At 39.6% G+C, this 16,584-nt stretch overlaps 2 pseudogenes; both read left to right on the top strand.

Moving 5' to 3' along the window:
* The first annotated feature begins 10,841 nt into the window (after positions 1-10,841).
* Positions 10,842-15,603, top strand: LOC147427962 (uncharacterized; annotated as a pseudogene).
* A 12-nt stretch (positions 15,604-15,615) lies between these two features.
* The window catches only part of LOC147427961 (uncharacterized), a 1,134-nt pseudogene continuing 165 nt past the window's right edge, over positions 15,616-16,584 (top strand).

The raw sequence follows: 16,584 nt of genomic DNA, 5'->3' as shown, positions 1-16,584 counted from the left end.
CTCAGTAGGTGCACTTCTCCACTGCCTGCACATATACTTGTGCTCTTCTTGAAAGGCTGGCTTAATGCACTTCTTAGTGTGATCCACCACCATATTTGTCTCCCAATGAAACTGTTGGGATTAAAGCCCAAGTGGCCTCTTATACGGATATGGCCGGTCGTCCGTCTAACTCACTTATCACTAACTCTTTGTATATACTCACTTATACTTTTGTGGATAATAAAGTGAAGGAGATAACCCTTCAAACGAATTCTCTGTGTACTATCTAAGCTCTCTGTGTATCTGTGTGTGTGTGTGTGAGTCAATCTACGCTTCGCTCCGCGATTTCAATTGGTATCACACTCGGCGTTCCGAGAGTATTTCCAGTAGGCGACCTAGGGTTTTACCCCCCTTTTGAAGTTGTTTATGCCCTCAGAATTTTGTTTTGAGCACTACATCAAAAGATAGGTTTCAGCCGCAAAGAAACTCGTCCTGTGTAGATTGGCAAGCAGGAGGTGGTCGGCATCAATATCGGCATCAGCATACATCGCTCATTAGTCTTCAAAGCATCATCTATAGACCAGGTACACATATATATCATCAGATATATATATTACAGTCTGCATTGCTACTTCTTGTGCTTGCCAGGTTCCAGGGGAGGTGTGGCCATACAACGGCTTGACACCACTGGCATGTATTGCAGATTGATGTACTCTGATTGTGGGTCTTCTAGTTGTGAGTCATGCTAGCAGACAGACCGCCGCAGCGGTCATAGGACAGTGATTGGTCTATTGTAGGATGTATGCTAGTTCTGGGCAGTTTGCTGAGCCATCTATGAGGGTCGTGTGTGAGGGTTTTTTGAAGGCAAGCACTGGGGGTTGGGTTACCCAGTGTGAGGTGGATTAGGTTGCTGGAGTTCCCCTCTACATGCATCCTCTTCGGTGACTTTTATCCCATAGGATGTATGACTTTGTGTAGACAATGGATTGCATCTTATGCGTCAGGCCGTTGAGGCATTGTTCAGGGTTCAGTCTTGAGGCAAATACAGGTTCTGTGATCGCCCAGAAAGGAAACAGTGTATGCTTACAGGACATCATATTATAGAGATTTTTAGATTTGTCACTGGTCAGCTATTTATGATTGTTTTTTGACCTATCTTTTGGTTTCCAGAGCTCAGTTTACAGGGAAAACTCTATCAAAATTTTTCAAAATACTGAAAGTTCTTGAGGAGAGGTGTTTAGCTTGTTGTTTACAGCTTGTTTATTGTGTACAGAGTCCAGTTTACAAGGGAAACTCTGCCGGATTTTTCCCAGGAGTAAACAGTTTGGCAAATATGGCATCTTCTCAAAGTGAGACTCTTTACAACATAAAGAAGCTGGATGGCACAAACTTTCCATTCTGGAAGAAGCAGATTTGCCAGGTTTTGGTGTAGAAAAAACAAGTGAAGCCACTGAAGCTCAAAGGGGAGAGACCAGAAGGTATGGTTGAAGATGAGTGGGAAGAGCTTGACGAGTTAGCTTGTTCCACAATCATGCTGACACTGGCAAAAAATGTTTACTTGAACGTAGCAGAAGAGACTACAGCGTATGGCTTATGGCAAAATCTATGTGGTATGTACGAGAAACAAAGTGCTGCTTCTCAGATTTACTGGCTCAAGAAATTGGTGGATTTGAAGATGAAGGAAGGAACAGCCATGTCAAATCATCTCAATGAATTTCACACAATTTTTAGCCAGTTAATAACAAAGGAGATAGTCTTTCCAGATTCAGTGAAGGCTATGTTTCTCTTAATCACTTTTCCAGACAGTTGGGATACTTTCCGTACAGCGTTGAGTAATTTTGTCGCACCAGAAGGTCTTACAAGTGCCAATGTAGAAGGCAGCTTGCTCACAGAGGAAGTGAATAGGAAGAACATTGACAAAGGCAAAGGCAATAGTGCTTTGGTCATTCGAGGGAGACAATAGTCTAAAGAGAAGAAGGGTAAGAAGGCACAAAACCAAAGTAATTCTCGTGACTCGAAGTCAAAGGATGACATAGAATGCTACCATTGTGGCAAGAAGGGTCACATGAAGCGAGACTGTACGAAGTGGAAACAAGAAAAAGGCAAAACAAAGAGTTCTGAGCAAGATGAAAAGAAGAGTTCAATGAAGATTGAAGCAGTGAATGTCACAGGATCTGGTTCATACAGTGATTCTGGTATAGCAGTTGGTGACATCTTCCTCACAAGAAATCTTGATTCTGTTTTCTTGACTGCAGAGGATAGACATGCTATGAGTTATTGGATTATTGACTCAAGGGCATCTTTACATGTTTCTTCGCACAAAGAGTGGTTTACATCATATGTGGCTACTAAAGATTATGTCAGACTTGGCAATGAGCAGGTTTGTGACATACGTGGAGTGGAAGATGTGCAGTTGAAGTTTCAGAATGGCTCAAGAATGTCCGACATGTTCCAGCAATCCGAAAGAGCTTGATCAGTACAGGGAAGTTGGATGATGCGGGTTATGTGACAGTTTTTGGGAACAGCGCTTGGAAGATCTCCAAAGGTTCGATGACTATAGCACATGGCAGCAAGTCAGGAACTCTATACACATTACATGTTTCAGAGGTTAAAACATTTTTAATTAATGTGATTGAGCAGCCAAGTGTGTCATTGTGGCATCGTAGGCTGGGACATATGTCAAAAAGAGGAATGGAAATACTTTCTCATTATGGTTATTTGCCTGGCTTTCATTTCAAGATTTCGAGTTTTGTGAGCATTGTGTTTATGGTAAGCAAACACAGGAACCACACAGATCAAAGAGGAATCATAGGGACGAATGGTTAGCTCTTGTGCACAGTGATCTATGCGGACCAATGCCTAGTTTGTCACTAGGGGGAGCAGCGTACTTTTGTACATTCATAGATGACTATGCTCGCAAATTATGGGTTTACTTATTGAAGCACAAGGATGAGGTGCTCAAGGTCTTCAAGACATTCTTGCAGCTTGTGGAGAATCAGAGTGGTCACAAGTTGAAGTGCTTGAGAACTGACAATGGTGGAGAGTACGTTTCCAAAGCTTTTCAAGACTTTTGTGAAGCAAAAGGGATTAAGCGAAAACTTACTGCACCATATAATCCTTCATAAAATGGGGTTGCAGAACGTATGAATAGGACCAAACAAGAGAAGGTCAGAAGCATGTGATCAAATACTGAGTTGCCTGATGGATTTTGGGTGGAAGTAGTGGCGACAACAGTCCATTTGATCAATAGGTCTCCTAGTAGGGTTTTGGATAAGAGTGCAATGGCCGAGATGCTATGGACAGGCAAGGCACCTTCGTATAAGCATCTCAGAGTCTTTGGTTGTGAAGCTTATAGCCATATTCCTAAGGAGTTCAGGAATAAGTTAGAACCAAAGAGCAAGAAGTGTATATTTCTTGGCTACGCAGAATCGGGCGAGATGGGTTACCGGCTTTGGGATCCTGAGCCCAGAAAGCTTATTCGTAGCAATGATGTGCTTTTCAATCAAGCCAAGTTTCATGCTAAGCCAGAGAAGACAGAGGAGATCAGAAGAGTTGTCTTCAAGGAAGATGGACCTAGTGCTAGCACATCAAGACAGCATGGTCAGGCTCAGGAACAGCCTATAGTGGCTAGAGAGGCAGAATCAGTTGTGGTGAGACGTTCTGAGCGTGTCTCCAAACCACCTGATCGTCTTGTGCCATCTCTAAATTATGTTTGGCTCACAGATTGCGGAGAACCATCTTGTTACAAGGAAGCATTACAAGTGGTTGACTCGAAAAAATGGCAGTTGGCCATGCAGTCAGAGATGACAGCTCTGCATAAAAACCAGACATGGAAGCTAATTAAATTACCACAGGGCAAAAAGGCTCTACCTTGTAAATGGGTTTACAGGTATAAGATCACCGCTCATGATAGTCAGCCAAAGTACAAAGCAAGGCTTGTTGCCAAGGGCTTTAACACTAGAATGGTAACATGACACTTTTATGTCCTTGGACATTTTTGTGTCCTGTTAAGTGACCATTTTGCTTGAATTATTTGAAGAGTATGAAAATGAATTTCTAAGTGCTATATATCCACAAAGTTGCCTTATGAGATGAAAATAACTTAGCATTTTTTTTGGAGTATCTATATCACCATTAACCTTACTCTTGCATAACATTCTTGAACCTAAGCTCTGTGAAAAAACGGGTCCTGTTCGGCTTTTTTTCAATTTTTGGCAACTATACCACTCTAAACTTCCTGTTTGTGAGGTTAAGATGGCTAGAGGTTAGGCCTTCATAGTTCTCAACATGTTTTGATGCTTGTAGGGAGAGCTAAGTGTTAAAATTGAAAGTTATGACCAATTTACAAGAATTGCATAATCCTGTTTTTTAGCCAAAATTAGCACTTTTATGATTTTTTTGGTGGCTTTCTTGATATCCAAATTCAATTTTGATTGTGTAAGTGTAATGTATAACATAAAGCTAATCTTCCTTGAGTTTTGGGGGACCTAATATGCTATATAGCATAGCATATGATGATGGTTGAGTTTTTTTATTTGCTGAAGAATACGATACATTTTAGAGTAGCAAATATAACTTTCTCAATATTGCTACTTTCTTAGGCCAATTGTGTGTATTTTGTATGTAGTAACCATATCTAATCATAGACTACAAACTTGGCTAGATATTGAGTAGTTTCTATGGGTTTCTAGAGGTCATAATGCTAAACCCAGTTTTTTCATGTTTGCTGTATTTAGCACTTTATCATTGCCCCCAAGGTTCCAATTGTAAGAGATCCATTATCCTTTTGACATGCTCCATGGCTCCTTTTGAATGCAAAGGCCCAAAGGGAACTAAGAAAACATGTATATAAAATCTGTATTGAGCGTGACTATAGAAACTTTGATGATAGATCCGCAGAATGGCAAAAATGCAACTTTTTTGTACCTATTTTTTTTGCCCAAAAAAAAAATAGCGAGGTAAACGCAACCATATGTTTTGGTCACCAACCCATTGAAGTTAACGGGGCATTTTATCTCATGTCCTACAAAAATCCTCACTCTTACTTATATGCAATCAACCGTAAGAAATTGCTGTTTTGGGCAAAATGCATTGGTCCATCAACTTTGGAGGCTTGTAGTGACCAAGGGATGAGAAAAATTACAAGTTTCTCATTTTTTCCATATGTAGTAGTTATTGAACTATAAGCTCATGAAAGGATTTTTCAAAATGAGTGGATCTACGATGGTTTTGGAATTTTTTTCCAAAACCCTGAAAGGACACTTTTATGTCCTGTTAGGTTACTATTCTAGTGTTAAGCAAGAACAAGGAATTGACTCTGATGAAGTCTTCTCTCCAGTGGTTAAGATGACTACATTGAGATGCTTTCTTGCATTGGTTGCTACATTGGATTTGGTGTTGCACCAAATGGATGTCAAGACAACGTTCTTGCATGGTGATTTAGATGTGGAAATTTACATGCAGCAGCCAGAAGGGTTTGTTGAGAAAGGCAAGGAAGATTTGGTATGCCAGTTTTTAAAGAGTATTTATGGCTTAAAACAATCACCGAGGGCATGGTACCATAAGTTCCACCAGTTTATGCTTTCTCAAGGCTACAAATGTAGTGAGTTCGATCACTGTCTATATACAAAGAAGGCTATGGATGGCAGTTGGCTGATCCTTATTTTGTATGTGGATGACATGTTGATTTTGTTGGCAAACACTTGGAAGAAATTTCAGCTTTGAAGTCAAAGATGGCAAAATCGTTTGACATGAAAGACATGGGTGAGGCAAGTCATATACTTGGTATGCGCATTGAGAGAGACAAATCAAAGAAGTTGGTTTGGTTATCTCAAACAGAGTATATTGACAAGGTTTTGCAACGTTTCAATATGGATAAGGGAAAGGGGTTGAGTGTTCCCACCATGTGAAACTTAGCAAACAAGATTGTCTTGTGTCTGAGGAAGAAAAGGTTGAAATGGATAAGATTCCATATGCGTCTGCAGTGGGTAGTTTGATGTATGCAATGATTGCTACACGTCCAGATATTGCATTTGCAGTGGGAGTGGTTAGCAGATATATGTCAAATCCTGGCAAGAAACATTGGGAGGCAGTGAAAGGTATCATGAGATACTTAAAACATACAAAGAGTATGCGCATATGCTATGGTAGTCAGGATTTGAGTGTCAGAGGATACACTGACTCAGATTATGCAGGAGACTTGGATAAGAGGAGATCTACATGAGGCTATGTCTTTACATTGGCTGGAGGTGCCATATCATGGCGATCTCGATTACAAGATTGTGCTATGCAGTCTACTATAGAAGCTGAGTATGTTGCAGCAAATGAGGCATGCAAAGAGCTATTTGGCTTGGTAGATTGGTAGCAGACTTGGGAATCAAACTAGATATGCCAGAGTTATATTGTGATAGTCAAAGTGCTATACAATTGGCAAAGAATCCAATGTTCCATTCGAAGACTAAGCATATTGATGTGAAATATCACTTCATTAGGGAAGTACTTGAAGACAAGCAGATACAACTGTTGAAGATCCACACCAAGGACAATCCTACTGATATACTCACAAAGGGACTTCGAGGAGAGGGTTTTGTGCATTGTCGTGAGTTATTGAGCATTGGATAGATGGCAACCATGTAAATCTTTGTACATTTATGTTCATAGATTTACAATTACTTAAAGTGCCACATTGGACTTTAAGTGGGAGGTTGTTGGGATTAAATCCCAAGTGGCCTCTTATACGGATATGGCCGCCCGCCCGCCTAACTCACTTATCACTAACTCTTTGTGTATACTCACTTATACTTTTGTAAGGATAATAAAGTGCAGGAGATAACCCTTCAAACGAATTCTTTGCGTACTGTGTAAGCTCTCTATGTATCTGTGTGTGTGTGTGTGTGTGTGTGTGTGTGTGTGTGTGTGTGTGTGTGTGTGTGTGTGTGTGTGTGTGTGTGAGTCGATCTACGCTCCGCTCCGCGATTTCAGAAACTTGCAAGACCTCTCTTTCTCCTCCACCTTATTATTTGGACCACCAAAGTAGACTGTGCGCACTGCAATCCAATTTTGATGAGCCACATCTAACATGAAACCTATAAATTGAGAAAGTGGAAAACCATTTTGCACCATTTGGTTGTTTAACATTTTCCAAAATTGAACCTGAGCATGGTGATCTTGCACCTTAAACTCACAAGTTGCGATTATGAGCAACTCACGTACATGTGGATCATATACATGGGCTCCCATTGTGCACCACCCCTTCACCCGATGCACATGATCAAAATGCACCCATTGGTGCTCCAATGAGCCACCTGATTGCATTCAATTAACAAGATCCAGTCCTGAACCTAGACACTTAGATGACATCTTAAACACATGTGGCTAGCTATCATCACCAAGTTGATCAGGAAAAAGAACACTTTGGATAAATGGATATATGAATCTTTCTTTCAGTCTCCCATTGTCCCCTTGAAGAAAGTCTTTTCTAGCAGCCTGGATGGACCTTCTGATTCGAGCTTTTTGAGAGATAGGAGTAGTTTGATCTATTACTTTGTGCAAGTAACCCTCTGAAGAAGTCTTGTGAGAAGAACCATCCTCATGAATCAAAAGCTCCATGATCAAGTCCCTTGTGACTGAGACTTCAATTTGCTTGCATGTGCTAGAAGGCTCAATGGTTGCCCGCGTGAACACCTTATTGTGAACAACCTCCTCCACCTTTTTTGATAACCCCTTTGCCACTGGATGATTATGAAATCCCATGTGTATGGCACATCTTGTTGTGCCATCTCTAACTCGAGGGATATAGTAGTATATGAATGCTTGACAAGTTTTGATACATTCTAGTGATTCACCACAGTGCTTACAAAGAAGAACTCCATTTTCTTTGTTCAATGGCCCAATAGGTGGCACAGATTGAAGCTTGCCTTTCCATTGAGTCTCATTCACTGCTCCAAACATATCTACACAAGCACAATCAATGTTATAACACCTTAAGTGTCCACAATACCTACTTATTCTCACTATTCCTTTAAAGGCATCAACAGAGCTGGTCTTGTATGTTGTCAAAACATATCCATCAATCCTTTGCTCCATGCCTTTCATGTTAGAACCATCTTTGCAAGGTGGAAGCAAAACAAACACTAGCCATCAGATTCAAGCGGAATCTCATCAATTTTTTGACTAGCTTGTGCTGAAGAAAGAGCAACATGAAGAGAGCTCAACAGTGGAAGCTTTTGAAGACTTGAAAGAATGCTAATCTCTTTTTCTACCAACTTGTCACTTTTCTAGCTTGTAAACACCTCCATTGTTATCGAAGCTTATACCCATGACTTCCATCCTCTAATGAAACTATAGAAAGAGACACAACTACATCATCTATGGAAGTTGCTTCAGATAGAATAATGTCTTGGTCTGCAAGTTGAAAATGCTCCTTTAGAGCACTGAGACTAATATCACACATCTCTGTGTCATATCAAATTGAGATAACTCTTTCTTCATATGTAATAAGAACTGAGTGAGGCATTGTAAGAGTGAAGCATCCAGAGACAAATGCAGAGCTCGAGACAAGATAGGTTCGCTTTTAATATCCAAAGCCAGATCCATAGAAATCATTTTCTTGAGCCTTGAGAAAATGTCGAGAAAAAGTTGGCATTACTAATAAATGGGATGGCATTTAAAAAGTTCGTACAATCATCTATTTGATAGGGATGGACCAGGATCCATGTGCGTGTATGGCACACGTGTCAATGCAAGGAACTTGCCGATACACCGTGTGCGAGCCACAAATGGCTCCAAGCACACAACAAGCCTAAACTAGTAAGCTCAAAGAAGGCGATGGTGTGTCACTCACCGCTCTACGCTTGCTTCGTGGAGGATTCCTCGCCGCGAAGAAGGAGCCGCCGCTTCACCGCCGCCATCGTGACTTCGTAATGCTCGATCACCCACTCTCTCTCTCTCTCTCTCTCTCTCTCTCTCTCTCTCTCTCTCATACACACACACACAAGGAGGTGAAGAAGAAGAAGATGGAGATGGAGATGGAGCAAGAGCACTCTTTTATTGCACAAATGAGAGAATGAGTGAATTTTAGGTTTAGTTGACTTTTATATGAGCTCGCCCCATTCACACTTGGGCGCCCATGCTTAGCCAACTAATCCCTTGAATGTTCCAGTTCGAGTGCGCCTCTCATCGGCGATCACTCTTACCCTTTTCCTATTGGACTGACAAGCCCGGTACCTGACTCTACCAAATAAATAATACAATGTCCGTCGTAGGTTAGAACGTCCATTGTAGGTGATCGGGTGTCCGTGAGCCGTGAGGGTTAACATGCCCCCCTTCCTGATGTAGATTCTGTCCTCGGAAGCTATTGAGTTGAAGCTCATTGGTTGAGGTGGAAGAGCATTTGAGATGAATACCCTTAGCCTTCTTCAGTCACTGCAAAATCAAACAACATTGGCACAGTAATTGCATTCTCATAAGCGATTAAAAAGCATATGCAGTTTTAGGCTAACAAATTGATTGGTAACAGAATTTTACACAATTTGTCAGCAATAAACATTAAATTGCAATATAATCAAATGCATAAACGGATGTAAAGGTAAAAAATTAAACAAGTCTAGGGTCGCTAATTTAACGGTCGAAAGGCACTAGAGATCGACTATTAATACCATGGGTAAGCTTCTTAATTTTCTCTGGTCAATTAAGTTGTTTAATCGCGAGAGCCAAGTATTTCATGTTCGAGGGCTGACTAGAGGCTATACCTAGAAGACCTTGTAGTTAAGCTATGATAAAAGGAATTTCTCATGAAATCGTTGCCTGACTGATTACCTTCTCTTTGACCCCCCAAAGTCTTTTCACAGTGATTCAATTTTGATGTGTGTGCTTATTTTGTATGCCTTGGGTTTTTTGCTTTTCAAGGAAAAGCGCCCATACTGGGAACCTCTAGGGCTCTAGTACCATAGGCGATACATGTGAGTGAAGTACCCAATCAAGCTGAGATTTCTCTTCGAGCTTAAGATTTTAAATGTGGCACTTTGATTTTTTGTTGTTCATTTTCATCATTTTAATTTTGTAACTTTGGGGGGTCATATAACACTGATACACCTCCCCAGGCTCATCACACTAGTAAACTCCCTTTATAATACTTAAGCTAAAGGTCAATAGGGTCAAGCCCACTAGAAAGCCCTAGTACATTTCACGCAATGCTACCTAAATCGGATTAAGAACCTAAGTAACCATTGATTATTAGGAAGGTATTCCCCATGGTATTAAGAGAAGATCTCTAACACCTAACTTGGTCAAACTAGCTTAGTCGGACTTGCTTGATGTTTAAACCTAGAAAAGTGATCATGACAAAAATTAATAAATAATACAATGTCCGCCGTAGGTTAAAACGTCCGTCGTAGGTGATCGGGTGTCCGTGAGCCATGAGGGTTAACAATCCATGAGAGATAAAAGAACACAATTCACTAGGAAAGTGAAAGCTTTTGTCACAATTTATGAGGAAAGTAGCTTTTGATTTATGTTCACTTAAATTTTAAAACAATTCCTTTTGGTCTATGCCCATTAAAGTTTTAAGCATTTTTTTGTGAATATCAATTTTAATTTTTTGATTTTTAAATAATATTGTGCAAAAGTCACGCTCCAAGAACTGCTCTGTTTTTGCACTCTCCAAGAACTGCTCACAGGGGTCTGTGTTATTGCGTTTGAAAATGCTATCCTAACAAGGCCGGTGAGGAGAAATGAATCATTTTGTTTTCATCTGCTCACCAAGGGTTTCATTGTTGCGTTTGGAAAAGCAAATCTCAGAGTGTCGGGAGAGGGGACTTTATTTTGCTCACCAAGGGTTTTGTGCTTGCGTTGCAAACGCTTTCATGGGAGCACTGGTGAGACGTGAGTGTGGAGCTAAAGGCTCTGAGGTTGGAGGTTTTGAGTTTTTGAGGTTTTGAGTCCTCACCAAGGCTTTGAAGTTTGCGTTTGGAAACGCAACTTGGAGAAGCCAGGTGAGGAAGAATTGTTGGCAGATTTTTGCAGTTCCAAGCAGTTCCAAATAGTTCCACGCAGTTCGCAGATTTTCAGCTTGGGCAGTTCAAATCAGTTCCACGAAGTGCGTAGTTCTATCAGTGCGCAGGTTTTCAGCCAGTGCGTAGTTCGATCAGTGCGCAAATTCAGCCAGTGCGCAGGTGAGCCATCATAAATCTGTTTTTAATTAAAATCTTTTTTGAGCGACCTTATGGGTCAACTTATGAAAGCTTGACTAATCCTAGAAAAGCTTACACTTCGAGATGTTGTACTTACTTGCAATGCATTAATTGGGGGATATGCCCAGTAAAGTCAAGGTGGTGAGCAAGTGCTTGAGTGTTTCTCAAAGATGCAACAAGAGAGTCTACCTTCATATTGTTATATTTTTACTTTTTTCTTGAAGGCTTGCACCACTTTAAGTGCCATGGGTAAGGGTATAGAGATTTATGAGGAGATTGTTTATCGGGGGTTACAAGGAAGTAATATAGTACTTAAAAATTACACTAGGACATCATTTATAGCTGAACATGGCTATGGGAACAAAGCATTAATGTGTTTCGAACAAATGGTGCAAGAATGTGTGTATCCAAATGTAGCTACTTTTGTTTCAGCTTGAAAGCTTGTGGACGGCATGGGCTAGAAACAAAGGTGAAGAAATGCATGCAGAGATTCAAGAAGAACAGTGGGCGGAAGGAGACCTTGTTGTCGTTAGTAGAAGATTGATTAATATGTATGTCAAGTGAGGCTTGCTTTCAAAAGCATGCGAGTTTTTGATAAACTTCCAGCACATAATGCTTGCTCATGGACAAGATTGATCTCAGGCTATGTTGAACAAGAGCAGGTTAAGGAAGCATTAAAGTTTTTTGAGCAGATGCAACTTTATACTAAAAGTATGATGTGTATGCTACATGACCTCTTAATGTACCCTATGATATGGGTGGTGACTATATTGCTGATGCCTTATGTAAGGACGTCTTTTTCCCTTTCAACCTAGAGGGGTATGCTACAACACTTGGTCAAACGAGCACCGATTGGAAAATCTGTTTTTAATTAAAATCTGATCGTTAGAAATGAAATAGGGTGGGAGTGATTGAAATTGGAAGGGCCACACGCTATTCCTCAGGGCTTGGTGAAGACCTACGGAGGTGTTGGGATGATCGTCTCTTTTGCAATTGTCGCCTCTCAAACTATTGATTTATGTTGCTGGTGAAAATGCATTGCCCCGCTATGATGAGGGAGCTCATAAGTAAGTGGTTAGGAACTCAAGGTTGACATTCCAGGATGACCCATGTGTGCATTCACTTAGGATGAACCAGACATTGTTTCAAGGTGATAATTGGCGCCTATTCGTATCATTCGTGCGGCAGATGGCAGCTGGCAAGACTCATAATGAATGGGAGGAGGAACACAGAGCATCCGAGCTGGTTCATGCAACCAATCCTCTTGTATAGGAAGCTGCAGCGGCACTTGCTTAGATTTCTGCGCACATTCAAGGGTCATTTTCCTACATATATTGTGCATCTGTACCAATTTACATTCTCTACTACATAAGGTAGGTCTTCACATTGCCATTATTCACACTTTTGTCATACACACTGGGAGTCGAACCTTATTTTTGGACATTCGAGATCCTGCGAGCGACAGAGGTCCTTCCTTCATAGGATAGTGTTACATTCATGTCAGCACAACAGCTGTACTCATTGCCCATTGCAAGGCTCATATGCGAGCTCAAATATTTGTCATAATTTTCTAGTCAGAATTAGAAATATTAAATAGATGAACCTTTTTTGTTGGTGTTGCTCGCCTCTGTTGGGATGTCCATGATTTGTGATGGCATCCTGTGCAAGGTAAATAAGAAGTCTAAAGTGTGTAAATGAAAGTTCACTGAAAATTGCATTTGCTACAGAGAACTATATGCCAAAGAAGGGAACGTTTGTTGTCTCCACTTGTCTTTGCAATGGGGAAGAAACCTTGGTAACAGATATCATTAAGGCTTCTTGGGATCCTATGTGGTTGGAAGCAGATATGGAGTTTGAAAAAGAGGTGTCCTTAAAAAGAGAGCTGAAATTTATGTCAAAGAAAATGTTTTTTGTGTGGGAGGGGAATCACAAGACAAAGGCTTGGATGGAAGTTATAACCGAACTTTTTAAAGAGGATAAATCAAGACATGTGAGAGTTATGTGCACTCTCATAGATCCAAGGAAGGTTCCAGAGATAGCCCTTCTTGCTTCTTTGCAATGCATGAACGTGTAAGTTACATTTTTTGGTAATTTTGGTTGTGCATTGTTCTCTCAAACGTTTAATTAATAAGTTATCATATCCTTCTTTATGCAATAGGCTAAATGAGCATGCAGTGATTAAACCATTGCTTCGAGATGTGCTAATTAACACCAACAACATATGTGGGAGTGATACAAAAGAGTATATTGAGTCTTTAAAAGAGGAGGAGAATAAGTTAGTCAAAGGTTGCAGAAGCAAAGAGTCATGGTTTCCATTTTCAAGAGGTTACTTGGCAAGGCTTGTGTTTCAGGTACTTAATTATTATTTTTTTATATAGATGGATTTGGTGTATGCAATTATAACTTTTAGTTGTGGGATATGTAAAGGTTGAATATAACAAGGAAGTTGCATCGGCAACGGAAACAATTGAAAGAACTATGCTAGAAGAAGAAAGGGAGGATACGTTACGAAAGGAGAATTCAAAGATTCAGAAACGAATTTCGGATAGAATTGGCAAGGTGTGTTTATTAAACAAGTAATTGAGCTTATTTTTCATTTTGAGAATTTAGGTATATATAATTAAACTTCTGTCAGGTTTTACTTTGCATACATCCCAAACTGGGTGAGCAATGGAAAAAGACAGTGTTTGATTTGCAATTTGAGGGTAAAGACTCATATGTGACGTTGGAGAAACTTAGAATGCTTGCAACTTCTGATTTACAATCTGAAAAAAGAGTTAGAATTTTGAAACTATTAGAAGCTCCAAGAATTACAAGGGAGCAATACTTGATACCTACAAGAGAAGCTGATTTTAAAGGGTAAGTCAATTTATCATTTAGAAGTATTGGAAGACATTGGTATGTCTAAATGATAAATTCATGTTTTTGCATGTTAATTTGTGACAGTTGGTTGGTGAGAGAAATCTTTTTGGATAGGGTTGAAAGCATGGCCATGTCCTTACTTGAATCTTCACTTGAAAGCATGGAGGAGCCACCAACAATGCCACTAGACCCTACTTTAAGAAAGTATTTTGATAGAGTGAAGTTGGAAGCCCGTAAGTATATGTTTCAAATGTTGAGAAGTAGAGATGCAAGAGGGGATCTCAAATCATGAAAAAGTGGTAATGAGATAAAGGAGAATAAGTCCATGGAACTTGAAAAAGAGGCACAACATGTTGTTTTTAGGTAAATTGAATGCTCTTTTTAGCTTTGATTGATTTTGGTGTGCATTGATGTGAATGTTTTTTTTTAATATGTGTCTATTTTAGGTTTTTAAAACACCCTGTTGTCAAGAAGTTGCTTGCTGAAATACCAAGTGTTTGCAAGGCATGGTGTAAAGTGGATGACTCTCCTTTATGCATGTTTCCTTCTACCATGCAAGGATTGAGTAAATGGGAGATAGAAAATTTTCCATGGTGGATAGACTTTCCTTCGGGGAATCGTTTGGAGGAGGAGATTGATATGTATGAATTGCATGCTGGTAAGAGATCCACAGCTTCTACGACTACTTTGCACAAAGAGGCTACAAAGAAAGCATCAAAGAAATACATCACTAGCAAATCAAGAGGTTAGTCTTTTCTCTTTAAATACATTTTTTCTCCTTAAATACATTTGATACAAGTGTTACAAGCTTTTGGGTTCTCTTTGAATGTGTGTCGTTTTATGGGTTTTCTCTATATTAGGCTATGGTGAGAAAGACATTCATACTGAAGAGATTGCAGAAATTCTTGTAGAAAGTGATAATGTATTAGGTGAGTTTTTTTATATAAAAAGCATGATATCTTTGTGTGCTCATTTGGTTTCCTAAAGAGTATTTATGTGTGTGTGTGTGTGTAACTTGCAGAAGATTCAACTCTTGCAAAGGAATTTGTGACATATATTCACAATGGGCCATCAAAGATAGAATCTTATAGAGACACATGTTTTGAATCTATTTTTGGATGTTGTGTTGGTGATTATATTGAAATGGGTAGAGATTTTGAGGAGGGAAGAAAGCATGAGGCATATGGAAAGATGCATGAGTTTTTCAACTTGCATGCTTATAAAGACCATCATTATCATCATGGAGGGAAAAAAGTGAAATGGGCAGTAGGACTTGTTTTGATAGACTTTCCCACAAGTATGGTGGGAATAGATGTTGGCGAGGAGGTTCCTTTGTGGGATATGTTGACAGAGGATCATGTACGCTATGGTATCTCCATAGGGACTGCTAGTCTTACTAATGATGGTTGGTTGGTCATGATTAGCCCATTGGATGGTAATCCTACTTACATTAATTTTTTCTTAAAACATTTATTTTTTCTTTTCTTTTTTGAAAATTTTGTGGTTGAAACTTGTAGGTCCTTGCCTCACTTGGATTGAAAAGTATGCATATTGTCAAGGTCTAGTCATGGCAAGAAGAGTGGTGATGGGAAGCAAAATACCATATGGAGGTTGCAAACAAGGAGAAAATGCTCGCAGTGTGAGTAATTGCATAACAATTGATAGTACCAAGCTCTAAAAGTAATGGTTTGATGATTTAATACTACTACTTTTCTGTTGTGATGTGCATGATAGGTACGATGCAGCATACTCATATTTGCTCATCGAATGGGTTACTATCCAACTTTGTATTTTGAGGATAGTAAAGCTCTTTTCAAAGCTAATTCATTGCAAAGTGATGATGATTTTTGCGCTCATTACATGCCTGAAAGCAAGAAGACACAACATCCACAATCCTCTAGATTGATTCGTGGAGCAGTTCAAAAGAGTATGAGCTTCATGGCTTGTGTCCTACTCACTTTTTGTTCTCCAGGGGGTTTAGTGATTGACATGGATTGTGGTACGGCACCACTATCACATGCAGCCATGATATTGGGATATACATGCTTTACTTTTGACAATGATGCATCAATCATCAAGGATTTGGTGGAACCTATTAAGCTATCAAGTGAGAAGAGGCCAATTGCATCAAAGGAAAAAGAACGTACAAGAGGAGTGGAGGAGTTTGTGGTCAAACCGCTTGGAAATCCTTTTTTGATGGATGACTAGTAAGTTTTACATTGGGTGTCTCTTAGACCTATGTTGCTTACTTGCATGGATATTTGACTTATAAGTAACCTCTTGGTACTTTCTTTATTTAGTTTTTAGTTTTGAGATGGTGGATTGTGTGCCATAGACATGATGATGCTCTTTGTGGCCTTCTTTTGAATTTAGCTAGTCCTTTTATAATGTAGTTAGTAGCTATAGTATAAATAAGATTGATTTTCAGTCAATGCTCTTTCTTTATGTATGTTTGTTTATCAATGTGTATGTCATGAAAAGTTACTTTTTTCTTTGTGCCTTTGTTAAGCTTCAAGATAGGTGTCATTGTGGATATAACATTGATTGTTATTGG

Source organism: Adiantum capillus-veneris, chromosome 23, assembly GCF_014529385.1.
Source record: "Adiantum capillus-veneris isolate H3 chromosome 23, ASM1452938v2, whole genome shotgun sequence".
In the NCBI taxonomy this organism is placed as follows: domain Eukaryota; kingdom Viridiplantae; phylum Streptophyta; class Polypodiopsida; order Polypodiales; family Pteridaceae; genus Adiantum; species Adiantum capillus-veneris.
The sequence above is the reverse complement of the archived record's forward strand: the minus strand, read 5'-3'. Positions and strand labels throughout refer to the sequence as shown.